The sequence below is a fragment of the Pleurodeles waltl genome, chromosome 5 (genome assembly GCF_031143425.1).
Source record: "Pleurodeles waltl isolate 20211129_DDA chromosome 5, aPleWal1.hap1.20221129, whole genome shotgun sequence".
NCBI lineage: Eukaryota > Metazoa > Chordata > Amphibia > Caudata > Salamandridae > Pleurodeles > Pleurodeles waltl.
The window spans coordinates 847248798-847276113 of NC_090444.1; the positions used below are offsets into that span (position 1 = coordinate 847248798).

Here is a 27316-nt window from a genome sequence, read left to right on the forward strand (position 1 = left end):
CTCAGAAGATTTAGCCCTGTACAGGCCGTTCAGTGATTCGGCAGATGCAGCCCTGCATGTGCCATTCAGAGACATGCAATCACAGCCCTGAACAGGCCTTCACCTATCACATTGTCAAAGATTTGCAATGCTCATCCACATCAGAAGGTATAAGGGTCCAATTGGCACCCTTGCATCAGTTCCTGGAACTTCTTCTATGCCCCATCAAGACACAAAGCTGAGCTGCAAGAGCATTAATAATAGCAACAATACACACTACAGCATACAGTATCTTTGCATACTTTGAGAATTTAAAGATGGCACTAAATGGGAGGGGAGGAGGGAGAGTGGGGAGGAACATTTCTGTAAGATAAAGTATCAACCCGCAGTTTCATTACTTAAGGTAATGTTTCCTTCTGATTCATTCTGCAAGAAGGAGTATGAATCTCAAAATCCCAAAACAATATCTGCTAATTATTCAAGGGAGACTTGCAACAAAAACACAGTAAGGTTCTCTCTGATTGCTTGAGCTGTGTGTGAGGAAATCTGAAACAAAAATATGAAAAGATGACCAGGTATCTGACCGAAAGGTGTCAACCACTTCAATGTGTCTATTGAGAGCAGTGAATGCAATTGTTACCCTTTTGGAGTTAGTATGAATATTTACATGAATAGTCTTTTGTGGCTAAGGTATAGCAGATTTCAATACAAAGGGTAACCTAACGTCAAATAGTGCACTCAGTCGCTACTTTGCCCTTCTTGGTACTAGTGTAGCTCACAAAAATCCACTCTGTCCTATTGTGTATGGCCAATGTAGTAAGACACTGTTAGGTAGGATCCAGCCTATACAGCCTCTCCTTTGTGGTATGAGGAAGAAAGATGAAACAGTACTAGGCTGACCCATGTGAAAGGCAGAACTCACTTTAGTAATAAAGATGGGCAACTACTAACATTCGTTTTACCCAAATAGAAGACTTTGAATGGTTGACAAAGAACCTGGAGATCACCAACTCAAGAGGCTGAATTCATCAACATTAAGAAGATAGTTTTTTAAGTCTGAAGATTAACTGGACAGTTATGCATTGGCTAAAATAGAAATGGCATAAGGTATGTTAATATAAGAATTCAATCCTGGCTGCCATTTTGTCTCTTTTGTGATCTTCTTTCCCCTCGCGGCTCCAGTGTGGTGTTTGTGCCCTCCATCCCCCAATTGAAGCGGATTATGCGGGAGGTGAATGATGACTTAATAGGGGGTGTTTTCGCCATGATTTATCACAGCTGTACTTTCCGTAAGTGGCCCGCGAGCCGCTACGGTCGCAACGGCGGCTTTTGGGATTTTTCTTTTTTTTTTCCTCTTGATCTCGACCTGGCTAGCAGGAGTTATTGGCCCGAAGACTGCACGTAGTAGCCGGTTGAAGCCCGGTTTGCAGGACCGTTGACCTTCTCAGCCCTCGCCCCGTCTTAGGGCTGTCTCCAGGAGTGGAAGTGCCGGCAATGTTGGGAGGAAAGCAGCTCTAAGAGCCCAAACAGACAGCATTAGGATAATCGCCGGTATTGGAATGGAGCGGTAAGTCAAAAATAGACGTTACTTTTGCTGGAGAACATGCGGGTAGGTTGACTATACCCCTAATGTTCAAAACCCCTCAAAGTACAGCTCTTTCAGTGGGCGGTATGCCTACAGGGACTACTAACTTTGAATAACCTCGGGACTCGGCGGCGGTGGTGGCTGAGGTGGGTGATTGTGGCAGTGAACCAGCGCCTCCTGTACCCCTTACATATAATAGAACATTGCTCCAGGCTGATGTTGATGCTGATGGCAGTGGGCCCTTGGATACAAGTAATTTTGCTGGGGGTCTTTCCCTGGCATCTTTCAACCTTTCAGCTCCTAGCTCTAGTGGTGAAGGCCAGTCAATATCGTTTGAGGGAAGAAGCTGCCAGCTGCCACAGGGTCCCGTCCCCCTGGGTAATGCTATGCTTGCCCAAGATCCTGAGATAGCTCAGTGTGATCGGGCAAGGGTAATACATCCTTTGGCAGGTGTAGACTTGCGGGCACCTGTTTGTACTCTTGAGGCCACCTGCAACTCCCGGCATGGAAAGGAGGATTGCCTTGTTTTAGGTGAAGCTGGTGAGAATCTCTATTCCCTTTCGGACCAATCCAGGGAATCGGATGATGCCAGTACTAGCTCCTTAACAGACTCAGAGACTTATAATAGTTCCACTGCCCCCTTGACTCCTACCTCCACGCTGAGGCGCACTGCAATTAAATGTCATGAAGGGCGAGCCGAGGTGGCTAACTTGGACAAGTTTATGGAGCATAATGAGAAAAGGAAAAATGCACGTGGGACGAGAGCAATGGGTGATTTTTCTGTGGCCCCGGCGGGTTCCGTGATTCATGTTGCGAGCACAGGTGCTCCTCTCCCCTCTTTGCACCTTATTTACCAAACCATCATAGCACAACACAAACAGACTCAAGGTGATAGCAAAAAGGCTAGGGTGGCCACAAAGCATTTACTATTAGCAGTTAGAAAGATTGCAAAGACTTGCTCTGAAATAGCGGAGCGGATTGCTACGATCGAGTCTCGGGCCAATGTGTTAGAAACAGAACTGGGGGCGGTGGTACAACAAACTGCCATGCATTATACTCAACTCTCCGATATTCAGTGGAAAATAGAGGATTCTGAAAATCGGCAGGGTCGCAACAATTTGCGATTGCTGGGGATACAAGAAGGAATAGAAGGGCAGGACCCAAGGGCCTTCATAGGTTACTTACCGCAGCATTCCCGGACCAGGTTGGATGGAATTGGGAGAAAGAGATACAAAGAGCCCATCGGTCCCACTGTACCTGAAGAAGCAGCAATTGGCAGGAGCAACCCATGTGAAACGGGTCATTGCTATGCCAGATGCATCCCAGGTCATAGCAGCTCCTATGTCACTAATTTTATTAGATGCCGAAAAAGCTTTTGATCGGGTGAGCTGGGAGTATCTTTGGGCAGTGCTTTTTAATGCTAATATAGATCTTGGCTTTATCGGGGCTATTCAGGGCTTATATCAGAAACCTATGGCTTGAATTCAATTGGCTGGGGCAGCCTCTGACCCTATTTTTATCACAAGGGGTACCAGACAGGGTTGTCCCTGTTCGCCATTAATTTTTACACTATATATTGACCCTTTAATTAGAAGGCTTCTTCAAAGTAATTCGATTCCGCCCATGGTAATGATTGAAGGCACGTTTAAAATACTGGCTTATGCTGACAATATAGCAGTTACTACACCCGACCCAGGGTTGACGGTGGAAGAAATTAAGAAGTTAACGGAGGAGTTTGGCGAGATCTCGGGCTATTCATTAAATAAGGCTAAATGTCAAATATTGGGCAATGAATGGGTTACTATTGTAGATAACAGAAGGGCTGAACAAGTGACCTATTTAGGTGTTAGATTAATGATTAACCTGGTGCAGATTGTCGAGAGCAATTTTGCCCCTGTTTTAGCCAAAACTAGGAAAGAGCTGCACCGTATGCACAATTTACATGTTATGATTATTGGGCGGTGCAGTCTTATTAAAATGCTTTTTTTACCCAGGGGTCTGTATTTCTTTTGCACTATCCTGCAGGAAATTAGCAATGACTGGCTCAAACATATGGAGAATTTAGCAAACAGTTTTATATGGTCCTTTCCTAAAGCCCAGCGGGCATACAAGTATCTAGTGCTTCCAAGATAGAAAGGGGGCTGAGCTGCCCCACATTTCTTTTTTTATTTTTAGGTAGCAGCCTTACAATATAATCAAGCGCTAATTACCCAAGATGTTGATAGCGGAGGTGTTGGTGAAAGCCGTGCCAATGCAGCTTTTATGAGACTTGTCGAGCCTAGCTATTTAAAAAAAGTTACGTTTAAGACCGTTCCGCCTGCATTTTGGTCTAGCATTAAAAGCAGAATTGGAATTGGTCAGATTAACTTCTACATGCCTATTTTAAATTTGCCCATATGTCCCGATATCTTTAAGGACAAGCGCTGTGCCAATTGGGCACAGCAGGCTGTTCGGCGTATTGGCGATTTTTATAAGGATAGCCATCTTAAGTCATTTGAGGAATTGACAAATTAATTCAAGCTCGACAGTAAAGATTTTTTAAAATTCGTACAAGTCAGGGATTTCTTGTTGACAACCTCCTCCTCCACATGTGGGCCCTTGAGGGATAGAAATCCAGTCTTGGAGGTTGTATATAAGGCTACTAGATGGTGGGTTCGGTCGCTATACCCACTTTTTTTGGATTTATTGTCAGATGATTTGGGTATTCATGTGGAGAGGTGGGTACGGAGTATTCTGGCTTCTGAAGCCTCTTTTTTGGCTTCTTTAGACATGGCCCAGCGCTTTCTGCTCACTGCTGGGCCTCATTCACAACATTATAAAACAGTATTTCAGCTATATTATACTCCTGCCAAGTTGGCAAAATCGGGTAGCTCGAGGGGGGTGATATGTCCCTGCTGTAAGAGCTTAGCGGCCAATTTAGTACATATGTTTTTTAGCTGTAGCAGATTACTTTAATTTTTTATCGATATGGCCAAGTTTCTGTCTAGGATTATTCACCAGGACGTTGTGATTACTCCTCAACTTGTATTGTTAGGAATTGATAGAGCAGGGCAGACAGACCAGTCACAGAGGTTTTTGTTTTTAGCTATGTCAGTGGCCTGCTGCTGTATTACGTCTGATTGGCTGCAATCAATGCCACCGACCTTTAACCAGTGGCTGGCCTGTTTGTGCTCAACTTTTTACTTCGAGATGGGCTCTTACGCGCTTAAGGGTCGAGCCCGTATACAGATTGGTAATTTAATGTGGGCGCCGCTCGCACAGTGGCTAGGTAATAGCTAAGCGCAGCTTGCATGCGATACGTACTAAGCATAATTAATACACTGCACTTTATTTGCACTTTACTTCTCTTTAGGATGGCTTTAAAGAACCTAATTAGTAATTATTGTTTGTTATACATGGATGAGATCAATTATATGTATTTATATGTCTTCTATTTATACTGTTCCTTTTTCTGCTATGCATCTTCAATAACAATTTACAAAAAAAAAGAAAAAAGAATTAAATCCTGTTGAGATTACACACTTCTTACTGCTGGAGTTTCAGGCCTTTTTCAAGGTTAATCAGGGATTGGTGGATTCTCCAACACGCTATGGACAGCAGGAAAGGCCGCACTACACGGCATAGCTCAGTCATACCTGAAAGGTAGAGAGGGTAAAAACGATCAGATTAATGACTTGGAGACATCTATGTAAGTCCTGAAAAGGAACAAATGTGGTTGCCTAGTGGAGCAGATACAGCATTGTTTAGAGTTCAATAAGGGCTCTGTAGGAAAGTACCATCTTGCCTGGCATGTTACCCCCATATTTCAATGTATATATGTTGTTTTAGTCTATGTGTCACTGGGACCCTGCCAGGCAGGGCCCCAGTGCTCATAAGTGTGTGCCCTGTATGTGTTCCCTGTGTGATGACTAACTGTCTCACTGAAGCTCTGCTAACCAGAACCTCAGTGGTTATGCTCTCTCTGCTTTCCAAATTGTCACTAACAGGCTAGTGACCTATTTCACCAATTCACATTGGCATACTGGAACACCCATATAATTCCCTAGAATATGGTACTGAGGTACCCAGGGTATTGGGGTTCTAGGAGATCCCTATGGGCTGCAGCATTTCTTTTGCCACCCATAGGGAGATCTGACAATTCTTACACAGGCCTGCCAGTGCAGCCTAAGTGAAATAACTTCCACGTTATTTCACAGCCATTTACCACTGCACTTAAGTAACTTATAAGTCACCTATATGTCTAACCTTCACCTGGTGAAGGTTGGGTGCAAAGTTATTTAGTGTGTGCGCACCCTGGCACTAGCCAAGGATTCCCCCACATTGTTCAGGGCAAATTCCCCGGACTTTGTGAGTGCGGGGACACCATTACACCCGTGCACTATACATAGGTCACTACCTATGTATAGCGTCACAATGGTAACTCCGAACATGGCCATGTAACATGTCTAAGATCATGGAATTGTCACCCCAATGCCATTCTGGCATTTGGGAGACAATTTCATGATCCCCCAGGTCTCTAGCACAGAACCCGGGTACTGCCAAACTGCCTTTCCGGGGTCTTCACTGCAGCTGCTGCCAACCCCTCAGACAGGTTTCTGCCCTCCTGGGATCCAGGCAGCCCTGGCCCAGGAAGGCAAAACAAAGGATTTCCTCTGAGAGAGGGTGCAACACCCTCTCCCTTTGAAAATAGGTGTGATGGCTGGGGAGGAGTAGCCTCCCCCAGCCTCTGGAAATGCTTTGATGGGCACAGATGCTGCACATCTCTGCATAAGCCAGTCTACACAGGTTCAGGGATCCTCCAGCCCTACTCTGGCACGAAACTGGACAAAGGAAAGGGGAGTGACCACTCCCCTGACCTGCACCTCCCAGGGGAGGTGCCCAGAGCTTCTCCAGTGTGCCCCAGACCTCTGCCATCTTGGAAACAGAGGTGTTGCTGGCACACTGGACTGCTCTGAGTGGCCAGTGCCAGCAGGTGATGTCAGAGACGCCTTCTGATAGGCTCTTACCTCTCTTAGTAGCCAATCCTCCTTCCTAGGTAGCCAAACCTCCTTTTCTGGCTATTTAGGGTCTCTGCTTTGGGGAATTCTTTAGATACCGAATGCAAGAGCTCACCAGAGTTCCTCTGCATCTCCCTCTTCACCTTCTGCCAAAGGATCGACTGCTGACTGCTCAGGACGCCTGCAAAACCGCAACAAAGTGGCAAAGACGACTACTAGCAACCTTGTATCGCTCATCCTGCCGGCTTTCTCAACTGTTTCCAGGTGGTGCATGCTCTGGGGGTAGCCTGCCTCCTTTCTGCACCAGGAGCTCTGAAGAAATCTCCTGTGGGTCGACGGAATCTTCCCCCTGCAACCGCAGGCAACAAAAGACTGCATCACCGGTCCTCTGGGTCCCCTCTCAGCACGACGAGCGTGGTCCCTGGAACTCAGCAACTCTGTCCAAGTGACTCCCACAGTCCAGTGACTCTTCAGTCCAGGTTTGGTGGAGGCAAGTCCTTGCCTCCCCACGCTAGAGTGCATTGCTGGGTACTGCGTGATTTGCAGCTGCTCCGGCTCCTGTGCACTCTTCCAGGATTTCCTTTGTGCACAGCCCAGCCTGGGTCCCCGACACTCTAACCTGCAGTGCACAACCTTCTGAGTTGTCCTCTGGCATCGTGGGACTCCCTTTTGTGACTTCGCGTGGACTCCGGTTCACTCCTCTTCTAAGTGCCTGTTCTGGTACTTCTGCGGGTGCTGCCTGCTTCTGTGAGGGCTCCCTGACGTGCTGGGCGCCCCCTCTGTCTCCTCATTCAAGTGGCGATATCCTGGTCTCTCCTGGGCCACAGCAGCATCCAAAAACCCTAACCGCGACCCTTGCAGCTAGCAAGGCTTGTTTGCAGTCTTTCTGCGTGGGAACACCTCTGCAAGCTTCTTCACGACGTGGGACATCCATCCTCCAAAGGGGAAGTTCCTAGTCCTCTTCGTTCTTGCAAAACACCAAGCTTCTTCCATCCAGTGGCAGCTTCCTTGCACCCACATCTGGCGTTTCCTGGGCTCCTGCCCACTCTCGACACTGTCGCGACTCTTGGACTTGGTCCACTTGTCTTACAGGTACTCAGGTCCGGAAATCCATTGTTGTTGCATTGCTGGTGTTGGTTTTCCTTGCAGAATCCCCCTCATCACGACTTCTGTGCTTACTGGGGGTTGTAGGTGCACTTTACACCTACCTTACAGGGTCTTGGGGTGGGCTATTTTTCTAACCCTCACTGTTTTCTTACAGTCCCAATGACCCTCTACAAGCTCACATAGGTTTGGGGTCCATTCGTGGTTCGCATTCCACTTTTGGAGTATATGGTTTGTGTTGCCCCTATACCTATGTGCTCCTATTGCAATCTATTGTAACTTTACACTGTTTGCATTATTTCCTTTTGCTATTACTGCATAATTTTGGCATTGTGTACATATATCTTGTGTATATAACTTATCCTCATACTGAGGGTACTCACTGAGATACTTTTGGCATATTGTCATAAACATAATTACCTTTATTTTTAGTATATCTGTGTATTGTGTTTTCTTATGATATTGTGCATATGACACCAGTGGTATAGTAGGAGCTTTACATGTCTCCTAGTTCAGCCTAAGCTGCTTTGCCATAGCTACCTTCTATCAGCCTTAGCTGCTAGAAACACCTCTTCTACACTAATAAGGGATAACTGGACCTGGCACAAGGTGTAAGTACCTCTGGTACCCACTACAAGCCAGGCCAGCCTCCTACAGGCTCCCTGTGGCAAATCTGTCTGGAACAGGCACACCAGTATTTAATGGTGTCCTCCAGGCATGTGTATGAATGACAAGATAAGTCTAGCAAACACCTCTATTTGCTATTGACAAGCAATATCGCAACCGGTATGGTGCCCACCTCACAATTGAGGGAGGAAGAGAAGTTTCTGAGGCCTCGGAGATTGCCCCCACATTTGAAGACTATTCCTCATTATACGCAGTGCTGCCACACTACTCTCCTGAACATGTGTCCCCACTCACTGCGGATTTCCCAATGCCCCTCCTGATGTCTACTGAGATAGAGAACCTCAATCAACCCCTCTCGCTGGTGGAGATAGAAGAAGCCCTCAAGGATATGTGACCTGGTAAGACTCCGGGTCCGAATGACTATCTGTTGAGCAATACTAAAATATACTATCAATGTTGCTTCTGACCCTCCTTGGAATATATCACAAAGCAAGAGATATGGGCTAGCTCCCCTGTGTGAAACAGAGTGGCGCTGGCACAGCCTACCTAAGGATGACCAAAAGGGCAAAATTAAGAACAGCATACTATCACTTTTCACATAAAGTGAGTGCACATAACCTACAGTGGCAACAAACCATTTAAAACACTGGTCACACTAAGCTACTGTCCAAATGTTATTATATGATTATGGCAGTGTCAAAAGTATCAGGGCATGCACATACTCATCAAAGTAAGCTACTGTATACACATGAATGGTGAAGTGTTCATGTTCTATTATACAGACAACTGGAACAGAAATGTGTAAACCTATGGTCAACTGTACAAAGAACATATTCCGAAATACCATAAGAAATGTGTATGAGTCATTCAGTACACATGGCACACATGGACAGGAATGTAGCTGTAACAGAAAGCAAAAGCACTGACTGTTGTAATTTCTGTTTAACTTTCAGGGACCAAAGATATAAGGCCTTATTACGACCTTGACGGAGGGGTTTCCTCCATCACAACTGTGACGGATATCCCATCTGCAGTTTTACGATCTCCATATAATAAAATGGGATCATAATACGGCAGACGAAATATCCTCACATTTGTGATGGAGGAAACCCCTCCATCAAGGTCGTAATAAGACATATAGGGGGTCATTACGACCTCGGCGGTCTTTTCAAAATACCGCCGAGGCCGCGGGAGACAGAATACCGCCATTGCTGGCGGTATTTCTGTCTCCCTATTATGACATTTCCGCTGGGCCAGCGGACGGTAACAGTGTTACCGTCTGCTGGCCCAGCAGAAATGTCACATCAACATTGCAGCCAGCTCGTAATAGAGCCGGCGGCAATGCTGATGTGCAGCGGGTGCAGTAGCACCCGTCGTGCATTTCACTGCCCGCAATTCGGGCAGTGAAATGCGTGACGGGGCTATGCCTGCGGGCCCCTGCACTGCTCATGCCAAGTGCATGGGCAGTGCAGGGGCACCCCAAGTCCCCTTACCGCCGACCTTTCCATGGCGGTGTGTACCGCCATGGACACGCCAGCGGTCGGGGACTCATAATCCCCAGGTCAGCGGTGCTGGCACCGCTGCCCTGGGGGATTATGACTGCCAGGCGGAATCCTGGCGGGAAAGTGGAGGGGCCGGCGGTAAGGCCGTGGCAATTTCGCCACGGTCATAATTGCTGGCAGAACACTGCCAGCCTGTTGTTACCGCCAACATACCGCCGGCCGCCAGGGTCGTAATGACCCCCATAGTCTACAACCATGGGTCATGAACTAAAAAGTGCATCCCCACACTGAGCTGGAACAACAGTACAACCAGGCGCTGTTCAAGATCCGCAACATCATGTAGAGGACCTTGCACGTGCTGAAGTCCTTCTTAAGATGCCTAGAAATGGCAGGGGGGAGATTGCTATACTCTCCCCCTATGGTCTGTAAGATCATACTAGTATATGCTATTTTATACAGCATCTGTGTACGGACAAATGTCCCGTGGGACATGGACTATGATTGCAGGACCCAATGGAGGAGGAGGAGGAGGAGGATGATGTGGATGGAGAAGAGATCCAAACTACAGTGGCTTGGAATAGCTGTCGCACCTACAATGTGCAAAATGTCTTCTCTTGATTTACGTGTACTTTGATGGAATGAATGTCCAAACATAACAGAAAGGTTCAACATGCAAGTAAAAACTTGCATCCATAATTTGTGTTGGCGTGTATGTCACAGTTTCAGTAAACTTCAACTCACCCACATCTCATCAACTAGAAGTAGGCTTCAAAATGTAACTATCATGTCATCAGACCTGTTGACCAACATTGTGCCATGCCTCACATCCTTCATTTGCACACATACAGAACTGCTATGTGAAGCAGTGTTACTGCATTAAAGGAACAAGCCAGCCATTCCACATTTCAAGATCCAAATGTATCATTACTCTCCCCTGGCACTTGAACAGTGAAGAGCAGCACAGCTAGCAGTCTTGTGTATAACAGATGGTACTCAGTGAAGTTAGGAATACAAACGACAAGCTCCCATACCGGAGAATAACCTAACATTGCAGTGTTTCTCACCAATGTTTTCCCATGCAAATTAACCGTTGTTTGCTGGAACTTGTGTTGTTGCAGTTACCATCAGAGATCATGTGTGACAGTTAGGCCTACTGTCATGCAAACATGTAAAAGCAGTCAATTGGAAGCAACATACATACACGCATGTGTGGCTTACTCCAAAGCAAAGCACATGTAAATTAGTTCCCGGCTATAATGTCACATATACCTTATCAAGGTACAGGCAGATAAAAGACACTTTTGTCACGTACTGCTCAGCAGTGCAATGAGGATGAAATGCCTGTAAAAATACAACATGATCAGAGGACATTATACAGTGCGTAAATGGCCAGAACACTATGAAATTGGAAAGGTGATATGCAACCATCTGAACATAACTCATTGCACACGGTCAGATGGGGTGATTTAGATATGAACTTACCTAAGCATGGCAAAAGTTGTGCACCTCTGACCTGAGTGTTCAAGTGCATAATAGAGCGGATCACAGATATACTGTCCACTCAAATATGAAATGTAAGTTGAGTGGGTGCCATTACTTATGCCAGTCTCAGGCAATGCAGTTTCCTTGGACCAGGAGGCACACACAGAGGCCTGCACTCGGAGTCTGCATAGTGCTACTAACAGAAGTAAGATACCCATCATGTGTGAATGGCAGCATTTTGTTAAATAAACATCACAAGTACTGTGGGCTATTTAACCATGTTTCACTGCAGTGGTGACTGATGGTTCACTCACCTATTCAAAAGGTCTATTGCTGTGTGACACACTCACCCTAGATCTACACCATGTTTTCTGATATATGTGTGTGTATGATAACACCATGTGTGGAACTTGTGTGTCTGTGGAAGATACACAACAGAATGTCTGCATTGTGTAACAGTCTGATTGTGCAGGGATTGTGTGTGCAGCTAGTGTGTTCAGCTACAGACCCCTTACCCCAGTCCATAGTGAGTGTAGTACCAACATGATGTATGTTTCCGTATTACATAGGTTGATCACAGTATGGTTTACATGAGGTCCTGTGAATGTAAACAGAGGAGCATATAATGGGCATGGCCACACAATGCAGCAAAGATTAGTAGAGTATTTAAAATAACAATTCATAATGTTGACTCTTGACCTGTACTGGTGCTGGATTGGCTACCGAGGCCCACTAAAGGCACACTTGCCCCATAAGGCAATGTTGCAACTGTTACATGCAGGAATGGTGAGTCTTAATGTTTACAATGTATTATGACTCCTGTCAAGGTAGTACTTACTGGCGCATGGCAAGTTTGTGTGGTGTCATCTGTCAGTAAATGCACATATAACCATCTGGTGTGAATGGCTGCCCACGTTCAAAGCCCAACAGACCCCCTCTCTGGTGCAGAATAGTATGTTGCAGTGAATTGCAATACATAGTAGCACTTGAGATTCATCACACTTGTCTGGCCTACTCAAGCTGGACTCATGATGCTCAAACTATAGGCAAATAGATTTTGCTAAAATTTTTACCCAGGTGCATTGTGCGTGTGCCACACATATTGTTCCAGACACAAAGTCCCTACTGCAGATGTGTCTGTACCACAACATTCCATTGTGGTCGGTGGCTATTTTAAACTGCTGAATAATGTGTGCCTGGCAATCACATGTGTCAAATTGGCCTAACACCATACCTTTCATATATATATATATATATACAGTTAATCAGTGAGCTAGTTGCCACATACACTGTCAACTGACTGAAGCAGCCAGTGTCTGTACTTTTCTGAGTGGGTATTGCATCCGTAACACATCCTATGGCAGAAATGCAGACATATAGTATGAATTTAGACTTTGTGTATATTCGTGAATACAATGGTGTATTTCATTTGCATAGCACTGCAATATATTTGACCAAAAAGATGCCCACTCTGCAGCTAGCTATGTTCACCCAACGGTAAGACCTGCAAAAGGCTTGGAATGTCTCTACACATCACAACATGTTTGTGTTTTTCTTATAAATATGTTGTCTCCTATAATGTCAGCATGATGAATGCAGTAACTCACACAGAGACGCACTTTTACCAATGACATTCAACACATCCAAAGTTATCAAGGCTGTCAGGTAAAAAAAGAGGAGCAAGGAAAGTGAGCCAAAGGTGTGTTTACCTGCATTGCACAATTCACTACATTGTATCGCAGACAGTAGGCCAGTTGTGTGGGTGAGAACCCACACATTGACCCATTTGTGCATGGCATTGCACCTGGAACGTTGGTTGGAAGCCATGCATCAAGGTAAATGAATCAAAGGTAATTCATTATGCATTAGCATGCGGTGTGCGTCATTCCTGCAATCGTTGTTTCTGTGCTGCTGCATCATAAAAATGATGCTGTAGTCAAAAGTGGGCGGGATACACCCAGAAAATGTTGCAATGGCTCGGGGGGGGCTGCACACTCAGAAGTCTGAAGTTACTTTCACTTACCATCTATTTGTCAGTGCCTGTGCTGTCCCTGTTGTTGTAATGTTTGGTCACCTATAATATAATTTGGATGTTTCTGGCACTTGTACCATCACCAGCCACATTATCTACAAATGGTCAGAAGTTCAGTTGTCTTACACCCATAGCATAGCTCAAAAGTAAAAAAAACTATTGTTCCAAAATATGTTATAGCAAAGTTGCATGAGATAGGCTGAGATTGTCTGGACGCAGTATGCTTGCCTATGTTCATATTTGAGCATTATACTGGTGGGAGTGAGGTGTAACAGGTATTCAAGACATCATTAAGAATTGTTATGGAATACTATATACTATATACAGGGAGTGCAGAATTATTAGGCAAGTTGTATTTTTGAGGATTAATTTTATTATTGAACAACAACCATGTTCTCAATGAACCCAAAAAACTCATTAATATCAAAGCTGAATATTTTTGGAAGTAGTTTTTAGTTTGTTTTTAGTTTTAGCTATGTTAGGGGGGTATCTGTGTGTGCACTGTGCATAATTATTAGGCAACTTAACAAAAAAAAATATATACCCATTTCAATTATTTATTATTACCAGTGAAACCAATATAATATCTCAACATTCACAAATATACATTTCTGACATTCAAAAACAAAACAAAAACAAATCAGTGACCAATATAGCCACCTTTCTTTGCAAGGACACTCAAAAGCCTGCCATCCATGGATTCTGTCAGTGTTTTGATCTGTTCACCATCAACATTGCGTGCAGCAGCAACCACAGCCTCCCAGACACTGTTCAGAGAGGTGTACTGTTTTCCCTCCTTGTAAATCTCACATTTGATGATGGACCACAGGTTCTCAATGGGGTTCAGATCAGGTGAACAAGGAGGCCATGTCATTAGATTTCCTTCTTTTATACCCTTTCTTGCCAGCCACGCTGTGGAGTACTTGGACGCGTGTGATGGAGCATTGTCCTGCATGAAAATCATGTTTTTCTTGAAGGATGCAGACTTCTTCCTGTACCACTGCTTGAAGAAGGTGTCTTCCAGGAACTGGCAGTAGGACTGGGAGTTGAGCTTGACTCCATCCTCAACCCGAAAAGGCCCCACAAGCTCATCTTTGATGATACCAGCCCAAACCAGTACTCCACCTCCACCTTGCTGGCGTCTGAGTCGGACTGGAGCTCTCTGCCCTTTACCAATCCAGCCACGGGCCCATCCATCTGGCCCATCAAGACTCACTCTCATTTCATCAGTCCATAAAACCTTAGAAAATCAGTCTTGAGATATTTCTTGGCCCAGTCTTGACGTTTCAGCTTGTGTGTCTTGTTCAGTGGTGGTCGTCTTTCAGCCTTTCTTACCTTGTCTCTGAGTATTGCACACCTTGTGCTTTTGGGCACTCCAGTGATGTTGCAGCTCTGAAATATGGCCAAACTGGTGGCAAGTGGCATCGTGGCAGCTGCACGCTTGACTTTTCTCAGTTCATGGGCAGTTATTTTGCGCCTTGGTTTTTCCACACGCTTCTTGCGACCCTGTTGACTATTTTGAATGAAACGCTTGATTGTTCGATGATCACGCTTCAGAAGCTTTGCAATTTTAAGAGTGCTGCATCCCTCTGCAAGATATCTCACTATTTTTGACTTTTCTGAGCCTGTCAAGTCCTTCTTTTGACCCATTTTGCCAAAGGAAAGGAAGTTGCCTAATAATTATGCACACCTGATATAGGGTGTTGATGTCATTAGACCACACCCCTTCTCATTACAGAGATGCACATCACCTAATATGCTTAATTGGTAGTAGGCTTTCGAGCCTATACAGCTTGGAGTAAGACAACATGCATAAAGAGGATGATGTGGTCAAAATACTAATTTGCCTAATAATTCTGCACTCCCTGTACAGTGAACATCTTTACAAAAATACTACTTCTACTATTGTTGTTTAGCACCATACTATGTTCATTCTTGCAGAATATGTTTATCCTCAGTACCAAAATGAGTACAGTGTGAAAGACTATAGGCATGATCAGACATTCATGCTGTTCAACAACTAAAACGTTTTTTGATCCATACATGTCCTTGTAGCTATGTGTGTAACCAATCTTCACAATCAGAGAAACTTGTGTGACCATGTGAGGAGGCTAGGCATCACAAACCAACATTCCTTCCTATGATAGATGCTGCATATGTAGTTGTGTGTCGGCAGACTTATTCCTAATCATTGATTGGAGTAATCACAGTGGACAGATGGTGTATCAGTGTGTGTTGCTGTGAATGTGTAAGTACGTTGCCAGTAGGAATCACTAACTTTATTTCCCCACTTAGGCCACAATTATCCTAAGGCATGGCAACTGTAGTCCGTCCTCAGGAGTACCAGAGCATCCCTCAGACTACTCCATGTCATTAATATGTGTGATGGGGGTGACAGAGGAATATTTACAAAGATGCCATGGGAGATGTAAGGATGTTGAGGAGAAACTTTATTTGACCATTGGGTTGGACCGTTCTTTTTTAGACTACCTGTCCCATGCAAATTACTAGTGTAGTTGTCCACGTGGATAGGTATGGACAAATGGCCTGGCAGATCCTGGCAGGATGTAAAGAATCCTACCTCAGCCCAGACAGAATAGGTAGGAGTACATGGCACATGTTAACAGTCTACATGTGGAAATCCAGTTAAATTTCTAACTCATGGCCTCGTGTACCCAGTGACCTATTCCGGGGAAATTATCATACCTTTGCAGGGAGTTTTTAATTTTGATGCCATTTGGAAAGGACCACATGCAAGTCTGCACTTTGTCAGCAGCATACAGCCCATTACACTACTCACCTACAGGTGGCATTACTCCTACTGCCTACAACCCAACCTGTCACCCTTGACTCATGATGGAAGAGTACCTGCTAGATACAGCACAAAGTATTTGTAAACATGAGATCTACAGCATACATGCACACACTCACTACATGGATATGCTTCTTGCTAATATGCATCAAGGAAAGCAGCCTTGCTGACGTGTACAGACAGACACTAAGATATGTAGAGGTCACCATGGTATTGCTGAAACTGTATACCATATGCTGTGTGTTAGGATTCCTGGTATTTCCCTGAGTCCATATTGGTGAAGTATCCAACAGGTCTGTATTACGGGAGGTAGTCACCCACCTTCCATCTATGTTTTGACTTCCTGGCACAGTCAGTTAATGTAGCAATGTATGTGGTCCTCTATGTTTGCCGTATGAGTTAACCAATGATAAGGCACACTACCTGTGCTTGCACGACATAACTCATTTCACATAGGTTATTGACCACGAAATACACTCTGTTGCATGCTGCATAACCAACACCAGGGATTCCCTATGTGGACTATGGGGGTTATTCTAACTTTGGAGGAGTGTTAATCTGTCCCAAAAGTGACGGTAAAGTGACGGATATACCACCAGCCGTATTACGAGTTCCATAGAATATAATGGACTCGTAATACGGCTGGTGGTAAATCCGTCACTTTTCTGTCACTTTTGGGACGGATTAACACCTCCTCCAAAGTTAGAATAACCCCCTATGTGTTCAATTCCATGTGTGCACCACATCATGCTTCTGACTCAGTGTCTGAATTGAAATGTTTATATGTTTATTTGTGTGCACACTGCCATTTTGTATACCTACACAGCTAGCACTTGAGTAAGTTTGTCTTACAGTAGGAGAAGTGTATCTTTAGAAGGAATATTGTCCATTTCTCTTTCCCAAAATGTGGTTTTAGGCGGACATGCCACATGTGATGGTCGGAAAATGTGAGCCCATTATTTCTGACATCATGTACAAGTTCAGCTTTTACTGATACATATTTAGTTAATCTCCACCAGACTACATAGCAGATGAGGAGTAAACTCACCACATCAGACTGGAGCGCTACCGCCACATCAGACATGTGGCAAAGGCATACAAGAGGATGGGGAAACTGTACAAGGAAGGAAAGTCGGCTGGTACCTGGAAATCAGTCAGACATCAGCAAACATGACCTTCTAAGGCAACAACCCCTCAGGATGTGTCACATCACCAGAACAAAGTCCCAGTGGCCATCCTAGGACCTTCCTCTGGACAGCTGACCATAGCAATACAGGCTCTGCTCTCTACCCCTGGAGTAGGCTCAAATCTTAAAACACAGACCTTGAAGAACGTCCAAGAACTAAAAGTGAGGATGACTGCCATTGAGTAGGAATTCTCTAGTCTGAGGGCCATAATGCCCACCGTGCAGAGGGCAATGAAGAGGATCAGTGCTCAAATTTGACTCTCCCTTGGGCTTTTCCCTTTCCCCAGTTTGTTACAAGTTGTTTGTATAGTAAAGTACATTTAACATAGGTTAGAATAGGTCTTAGCATAGGTATAGGTTAGGGTAGTATAAGTTAGTTTAATATTTTGATTGGTAGTACTTTTTAGGTGTGTATATGGATGTGTAGGTGTTTTAGTGGGTGGGGGGGTTGATGCATAGTGTGTGTTTTAGGAAAAAAACAGTTAAAAAAACAAAAATATGTTCAGATTTATATGTTTAGGTAGTGAATGTTTGGGATGCGTTTGTCTTTTGTTTTGTGCTGAGATATATTTATTAAGGGGGTTGGGAGGTTGATGTTAAACATGTCTTTTGTGGTGCATGCGTAGCATAGATTAAGCTAAATTTAGGTAGGTTAAGGTAGTGTTAAGATAAGTTTGAGTAGGTTAGGTTAGTTTAGGCTTAGCTTAGATAGGTTTAGTGTAGGGTAGTTAGTTTTAGTTACTGATATTAAGAATTTCATATACAAAAATATTTTCTACTTTCTCAAATGAGTAATAATTTAGTGCGTAAGAGTAGTTATGATTGCCAAAGTTGATTTGAGTACATGATATAGATATTGCCTGCAGTGTTTGTAGATATGTGTAGCTTAGTGAAAGGTGTATGAATAAGAGTCAGTTAACATTGCAATGGAGTCACTTAGGGAATCTTCAATATTCTTTGGGGACTGTAAGTGGCCCTGTTTTTGTGATTGGATGCACAGCCCAACACAGATAGTCACCTACTGTAGCACAGTGCGTACATTATGCTACATGTACTGGAGGGATGGATTTGCCACCAGATGGTACACATTCATGGGTGTGTTGGGACCCACAGTGGTGCCTGGCACTTACGCACTCACCCTTGCAGCATTGTACTGGTACGTCATTGTGCAGTAAATACAACTGAAGGTGCACCAATGTAATTTGTTTTCTTAAATTTTGAGTCCAAATCCAAAGTGTATGTTCAAACTTCTTTAATTTTCACCAATACCACAAAACAGTACAGCCAATGTGTTTTGTTCACTTCCTGTGAACTTCCTAAGGGCTGCAATACAACTAAACACATCTCCTTTACACAATACAATCTACATTATATATAGAAACATAATAATACACACCAGGACAAAAAAAAACATCAATACTACCCATATTAAAAGACATTGATTGATATATATATATATCAAACAGCAAAGGAACACTGCACTCGCGGAGTCTTAGTCATCCAACTTATTTATTGACGTGCAATTTCGAATTCCATCAGAGTCCACGACGCGTTTCGACAATCTGTCTTTTTTAAGTGGTTTTGTCTGCTGCTAGCCCACCATCTTCACATTAAGGGCTTTTATACTGGATTCTGGGATTGGTAGTTAAGTCACTAATTCATTACTGAGCCTGCTGACTTCATTTTAGCATTTTGGCCCGATTCTTGCTCTTTCATTTAATAATAATTCAATTTGTATTTCTTAGTGTTCATTATTTTTGATGCTTTGTACTAATTACAAATATACATCATATCGTTCCCCAGACTCAGAGTTTGTTTACTTTGTTGTTAGTTCGATTTTCATTTATAGCGCGACTTTAAAATACCAGCCATAAACAGTTCTTAATATAATAATTAATGTTCGCATCCGGACCCCAATTGCCACTGAATCTTCCTTCAATGGCGGGGCCGCATCGGCACCAACAGTTTTAACTAACACACACTCACCAATGTTTGTTGCTGAGGTTGTTCAACTCTGTTTGAAGCTGCGCCAGGCATAATTGAAGTAGAAATATCCATTATGGCAAGTCTTCAAATGCTCAGTGCACACGCTGGAGATTAGTATCTCCTCGCCCACTTTAAACTCCTCGTATGATGTAAAACAATCCTGTCGGTGCTGGGTGCTGCCGCTGTAAATTACTTGTAACTCCAATGGTCTTCAACAGTGACGCACTCTGGCTGCTGGTGCAGGTAGAGGGTTAAGACCACAACCCTTAAAACATCAAACAACAAAGGAACACTGCACTCCTGGAGGCTTAGTCATCCAACCTATTTATTGACGTGCATTTTAGAATTTCATCAGACTCCAGGACGCGTTTTCGACAATCTGTCTTTTTTAAGTGGTTTTGTCTGCTGCTAGCCCACCATCTTCACATTAAGGGCTTTTATACTGGATTCTGGGATTGGTAGTTAAGTCACTAATTCATAACTGAGCCTGCTGACTTCATTTGAGCGTTTTGGCCCGATTCTTGCTCTTTCATTCAATAATAATTCAATTTGTATTTCTTAGTGTTCATTATTGCTGATGCTTCGTGCCAATTACAAATATTCCTCATATCGTTCCTCAGACTCAGAGATTGTTTACTTTGTTGTTAGTTCGTTTTTCATTTATAGCGTGACTTTAAAATACCAGCCATAAACAGTTCTTAATATAATAATTAATGTTCGCATCCGGACCCCAATTGCCACTGAATCTTCCTTCAATGGCGGGGCCGCATCGGCACCAACAGTTTTAACTAACACACACTCACCAATGTTTGTTGCTGAGGTTGTTCAACTCTGTTTGAAGCTGCGCCAGGCATAATTGAAGTAGAAATATCCATTATTGCAAGTCTTCAAATGCTCAGTGCACACGCTGGAGATTAGTATCTCCTCGCCCACTTTAAACTCCTCGTATGATGTAAAACAATCCTGTCGGTGCTGGGTGCTGCCGCTGTAAATTACTTGTAACTCCAATGGTCTTCAACAGTGACGCACTCTGGCTGCTGGTGCAGGTAGAGGGTTAAGACCACAACCCTTAAAACATCAAACAACAAAGGAACACTGCACTCCTGGAGGCTTAGTCATCCAACCTATTTATTGACGTGCATTTTAGAATTTCATCAGACTCCAGGACGCGTTTTTCGACAATCTGTCTTTTTTAAGTGGTTTTGTCTGCTGCTAGCCCACCATCTTCACATTAAGGGCTTTTATACTGGATTCTGGGATTGGTAGTTAAGTCACTAATTCATAACTGAGCCTGCTGACTTCATTTGAGCGTTTTGGCCCGATTCTTGCTCTTTCATTCAATAATAATTCAATTTGTATTTCTTAGTGTTCATTATTGCTGATGCTTCGTGCCAATTACAAATATTCCTCATATCGTTCCTCAGACTCAGAGATTGTTTACTTTGTTGTTAGTTCGTTTTTCATTTATAGCGTGACTTTAAAATACCAGCCATAAACAGTTCTTAATATAATAATTAATGTTCGCATCCGGACCCCAATTGCCACTGAATCTTTCTTCAATGGCGGGGCCGCATCGGCACCAACAGTTTTAACTAACACACACTCGCCAATGTTTGTTGCTGAGGTTGTTCAACTCTGTTTGAAGCTGCGCCAGGCGTAATTGAAGTAGAAATATCTATTATTGCAAGTCTTCAAATGCTCAGTGCACACACTGGAGATTAGTATCTCCTCGCCCACTTCAAACTCCTCCTATGATGTAAAACAATCCTGTTGGTGCTGGGTGCTGCCGCTGTAAATTACTTGTAACTCCAATGGTCTTCAACAGTGACGCACTCTGGCTGCTGGTGCAGGTAGAGGGTTAAGACCACAACCCTTAAAACATCAAACAACAAAGGAACACTGCACTCCCGGAGGCTTAGTCATCCAACTTATTTATTGACGTGCAATTTAGAATTCCATCAGACTCCACGACACGTTTCGACAATCTGTCTTTTTCAAGTGGTTTTGTCTGCTGCTAGCCCACCATCTTCACATTAAGGGCTTTTTTTCTGGATTCTGTGATTGGTAGTTAAGTCACTAATTCATAACTGAGCCCGCTGACTTCATTTAGGTGTTTTGGCCCGATTCTTGCTCTTTCATTCAATAATAATTCAATTTGTGTATGTGTATATATATATATATATATATATATATATATATATATATATATATACACACACACACTATAGGTGCGCAATAAAAATATGATAATATAAAGAAGGGTCCTGTCCATTATTTTTTTATTTTTTATTATTTATTTTATTGATTAACTATTACAAATTACACATACAACAAAACAACAGAAACTAGCCCACAAAGCATGAGCACAGACCGTGTTAAAGGTCATCCCCCTCCTGACATCAGGATACAATCTGTAGGAAATGTCACAAAAGTAACTCCGCGCAGGTGCGTCATACGTAATTCCCATGACATCAACAGATTTTACCAGCCTCCTCTAGTAGTACGGTTCAATAACCTAGTCCAGGCGCAGGGCCTGTCATTAAACATCATAGGGCAAATACTAACAACAGAAAAAAGAAACCTATGGAAAAAAAGGAAACATTAGGCAGGGAGAGTACATACACACACACACACACACACACACACAGGCGACCAGTCACAAAGATCATCTCACAATGCGCAACTTATAAGGAGGGCTGTGAAGAATAGGGCCACCGAAGGCGCAGGCAATCACCCAACACTCACGCATCCCCACCTAAGGCCTCCAGGAAAGATCACAGCGGAGCCCAGATATCCTTTGGTCGGGAATCCTCTGGAGTCAACTCCCATAAGATCATCAGCAGTTCCTGATAGAAGGAGGCATCACGTAACCCGTCAGATTTACAAGGGGCCCGCCCCCTGCCCAGCACATAGCAACCCTACGATTAGCCAGCAAAAGAAGCAGGCCCACCAGCCTCTTATGTGTCCGGCAAACCTCATCCACACATCCAAACAGCGCAATTTTGGGGTATACAGACCGCTCCGACCCAGTCATCACAGTGACCGTACGCATTACCTCCACGCAGAAAGCATGGAGCTCAGCACAATCCCAGGCAAGATGTAAAAATCCAGCATCAGGGGCGCGGCAGCACTCACAGCGCACGTCCTCGCACAAACCCATAGAGCAGAGTCTGATAGGCGTGTAATATAGGCGGTGCAAAAACTTGAAATGTATCAAACGCAGCAGATAATTAGGGGACAATGCTCTCATATGCGCACAGCAACTCCGCCACATCTCCTCTGTAATAGGCTCTCCCACATCCATCTCCCATCGAGCCCTTGCAGACCTCCAAGGTCACCTTGCTGCTCCTGAGTACAGTTGTACAATTTAGTAATTTACGCGGTGACTGAGCACAGCACGGAGCCTCCAGAGCACGACACTCCAGCGGGGTCTCAGGGATGCCGGAAAACCGAGCACGCAGCATCGCGTATACACGCAGCACATACATCCGCTGCAACGTAGTGGCGTGCCCATCTCCAAGCGCATCACTAGGAGGGATCAGCCGACCGTCCGCAAACCAATCACCCAACTCAGTCATGTTAAAATCCCCCATCACGGAACATCCGAACATCTGCAACAGTAAGAATGGGCAGCGAAGGGGCAAGGGGTGTTTTAACTCCAGAGCAGCGCAGCAGCGCCGTCCAGGCTTTAGCAGTGCACATCACCATGTCAACACCCCGCACGCGGGGCCGGGATGTATTTTCGAGGACCCGTGCCAAACCATCTAGCCAAACCGCATCACTTTCAAGCGCCAAAGGGGGCAGATACCAAGTCGTACGCAGCCAATCGTACGCAAAGGGAGCCTGAGCGCAATTATAATAAAGCTCCAGATCGGGGGCGATGAGGCCACCCAACTCAAAAGGCAACGCCAACTTCTCCCAAGCGATAAGGGGTTGTCCGCACGCCCAAACGAAACAAATCACTGCAGAGCGAAGACGCCTCAAAAACTCTTCGGGAGTATGAGCGGAAGATTTACAAAAAAATACAGAAATTTGGGGAGCACTACCATCTTCACAATAGCAATACACCCAATCAGCGAGAGTGGTAATGAGCGCCATGCCTCAACCTTCTCCTCTAACCACGAAATCGCTGTATCGTAATTGGCCATCCAGAGAGCCTCCACATCACAACTCAACCAGACTCCCAAATACCTAACCGGGCCGTCTGCCCACAGAATAGGATACCTGGAAGGAACCTCCATCACACCCGGAGACAGAGGCAACACCACTGACTTAGACCAATTAATCACAATCCCAGAAAAGGTGCCAAAACGCACAATCTCATCCAACAGAACGTCCAGATTCCTACGCGTATCTCTGACATACAGCGCAATGTCATCAGCATACATAGTAATCAGTATGGGACGCTGTCGATATGGCAGGCCCCTATCGTTATGCCGCTGTTGCAGCCGCGCTGCTAGGGGCTCCATCGCAACCGCAAAAAGTAAAAGGGACAAAGAACATCCCCGACGAGTCCCTCGGGGACCGGAAAAGAAGCCAAGACATTGCCATTCAAACGCAGCATAGCAGTAATCTGATCAGTTTCACAAATCGATCACTCAGCCCCACGCGAGCAAGCAACGCAAACATGTACTCCCATGCAAGAGAATCGAAAGCCTTGGCTGTATCTAGAAACACTGTTGCCGCATTCTTGTTGGCTTCCATCAAACCAACAGCCACAAAAGACGTACGCAAATTATGAGAGGTGGATCTCCCCGGCACAAATCCGGACTGATCCAGCAATACCAACTTTAGGAGTAACGGCAGCAAGCGTGCCGTAATCATTTTAGCCAAAATGTTATAATCAATGTTGATCATAGAGAGCGGGCGATACGAATCGCAACAGCCTGGGTCCTTACCCGGCTTGAGGATCGTGACAATCAAGGCCTCCCAGGAGACTTATCGCTAGGCAAGCTACGAATCGCCGCAGCAACCTCCTCCACAGAGAATGGTACGTCAAAGTAAGAGCGGTGTGCGTCATCAAACCACAACAACGCCATTTCAGAAAAGTAAGCCTGCACCGCAGCTGCATCCAGCACGGACGGTTCCGCATATAGATTCTCAAAAAATTGGGTAAAAACTAGCATAACTCCACGCGTCCCGACCACACGCTCACCTCTATCACTATCAATCTCAGTGACATAATTGCTGGTCCATGGCTTACGCAGCAAGCCTGTAAGCGTGCCACCAGCTCGCTCCCCCTCACCATAACGACGCGCCCGAGCGGTCCTCCCCAAGAAACAGACCTCTCTGAGGGAGGCCTCCTCATATAAGGACACCGGTCAGCACCTCGCCAGACCAGTCCTCCACCAAACGACGCTCCAGCACCGCAATCTGCCCCTTCAAATCTGCCAACTCCCAACGAAGGACCTTCAACATCCCATTCTGCTTCGAGAGGCACACACCCCGAATAACCACCTTAAAAGTCTCCCTCAGAATACCGGCCAAACTCACAGAGCCACGATTTTCAGCAAAGAACAGTACAATAGCCTCACGAACCTCCTCGTGAAACGCCACGTCCTGAAGCGCCCTGTGCGGAAGCCGCCACAAGAACCTGCTCTCCAGCCCACAGGGCACCTCCAGCACTAACTGAACCTGCGAATGATCAGACAACGTGCGAGGAAGATGATCCACGGAGCGCAGCCATAACTCCACATCTCTTGTACCCAGCCAGTGATCAATGCAGGAGCAACTACTATGGGTATAATTAAGGCACGTGCCCTCTCTAGCGGTACCATGCTGCATCCTTCACAAATCCACCAGCGTGCCCTCCTTCATCACCGACGCCTGAGCTCTCGCCGCTGCAATGTGCTGCACCCTGGCCACACTCTCACGGTCCATCCTCGGATCCAGGATCACGTTGAAGTCACCACCCCAGATCACCGCACCCGTACCTAGCGATGCTACCAGGTGCCACAGCTCCCGTAAAAACTCAGGATCATCCGTGTTGGGACCATAGACAGCAACCAGCTGACAGGCTCTATCCAACAGCGTGCCCCTTAATATAACATATCTACCATTCGGATCAGCAATAATCTTCTGAGTGTGCCACTGTAGCCCCTTGCGCAGCAAAATCGCCACACCCGAGCATAACGTGAAAACACCGAGCAGTGATATTCACCAACCCACCCAGCCTTCAGCCTTCCCAGCACAGAAGTTACCAAATGGGTCTCCTGCGACTTACAAATGTCAATTTCATGACGCCTGACATACGCAGACACAAGACGCGCCTTCCGCCTGTCGTTCAGCCCACGCAGATTCCAAGTCAGACAACGCACCACAGTCATGCTACTCACTCCCATCTCATCCTCCTCACTGGTACCAGTCGCCTCTACTGCGCCACACCCTGCCAGTCTGAGATAAGCAAACAGACAGAGAAGAGAGTATAGACAACAACAAAAAACAGAACAAAACGGAGACAATCCCAGCTCCCACCCACGCAGACCCGCTAATTGGGCCATATCAAAAACCCACCCCCCAGAAACACCAAACCCCCCATACATAATAATTGAACAATGATCAGGACTCATCCAGAGGGGGAAAGCCAGGCCATTCATCCTACCACCCAATCAGGACTGGGGGAGAAGAGCAAAAGGGCCAAACAGCAAATTTGACAACAGAGCGACCCCAGGCATGCAAGGAGACTATTAAGACCTTCATCAGCCCCGGTAAGCCGTTCCAGCCCCAGCTTCTTCCAGTTAATCATTATCAATCAGGGCAGCCTGCCCGGACCCGGCACCATCCGGGCCCTCAACCTCCAACCGCTTAGGCATCTTCTTGACGAATTTGGCAGCCTGCTTTGGATCAGTAAAAAAACAGCAACTTCCCCTCATTTCGCACCCTCAACTAAGCCGGGTACAACAAAGCAAATTTTATGCCCGCCTGGTTCAACATACGCTTGATCGGCAAAAAGGCACGCCAGGAGTATTGTTGGGAAAAAAGTTCAGAGTTCTGGTACATCACCGGCCCCCTCTCCCGGGCCAGCTGAAGGACAGTATCCCTGTCTCGAAAGTTCAGCAGTCGGGCGATTATGGGTCATGGAGGAGTGCTAGGCGGGGGTCGAGGTCCCAAGGATCTGTGGGCCCTCTCGACCACCAACATTCGGGAGAGCTCACCAGCAAACAGATCAGATAGCATGCCATCCACAAACTCCTCCATTCGACCCATGTCTGTGGTGTCCGGCAGCCCAATTACGCGAATATTATTCCTACGTGACCGTGCTTCTAATTCCTCATTTTTATAACCTCCAGGACACGCTCCATTTGTAAAAGTTGTTCTCTATCGTCCCGTCGGCAGTCCTCCAGCTCCAAAGCCCGCGACTCCAGTAACGCAAATCTGGAATCATGATCATCCACCGAGCCTTTATTCGATCCAACTGCTCAGTCATGTGATCCAGCTTCACATCAATACCGGCCAACCTGCTCTTGAGCTCCAGAAACATGGATTTCACTGAAGCTTCCGAGCTCCCCTCCTCAACCCCGTCACAGCTGGATATAGAGGCAGTAGATCCACCTCTCTTTTTTCTTCCTTCAAAGGTGAGCTTAGCCTGTTGCTGCTCCGCCTTGCCCATGGTCCACGACACTGTCACCGACAGGTGCCAACGCTAGCAAAAGAATGCAGGAGGCAGCCAGCTCCAGGGGCTCCCTCCTCAAGGGACCTCTTCTCAACTTTTAGGGGTCTCACCTCTCAGGCCCGACAGGGCCGAAGCAGGTCTCCAACTAGACAACCAGGCACACCCTGCAGTCCAGTTCAAAAAGCACCAGCCGCCACCAGCAGCCACCGCAGGAGCCAGCCACGCCGTCCAGTGCCCGACCACCTCCAGCGGAGAACCAAAAACTCGGGCGTCCCAGCTCAGGGCTCAGCTCGTCAGCACAGATCCTCCCCTTCCAGGTGCCGGGCACTCACCTGCGGCGAGACCAAGCCGGGCCTCAGCCTCTCCAGCAAGCAGGCTGTCTCCTCCTCCTGCCCGATCCTTCCGACGTCGT

At 45.6% G+C, this 27316-nt stretch overlaps 1 protein-coding gene across 3 annotated transcripts in view; it reads left to right on the forward strand.

Annotated features, from left to right (window-relative positions):
• The window catches only part of LOC138296086 (FERM domain-containing protein 6-like), a 1138137-nt gene that overhangs the window by 571794 nt on the left and 539027 nt on the right, over positions 1 to 27316 (forward strand). The gene's annotated exons all lie outside the window — the stretch shown is intronic.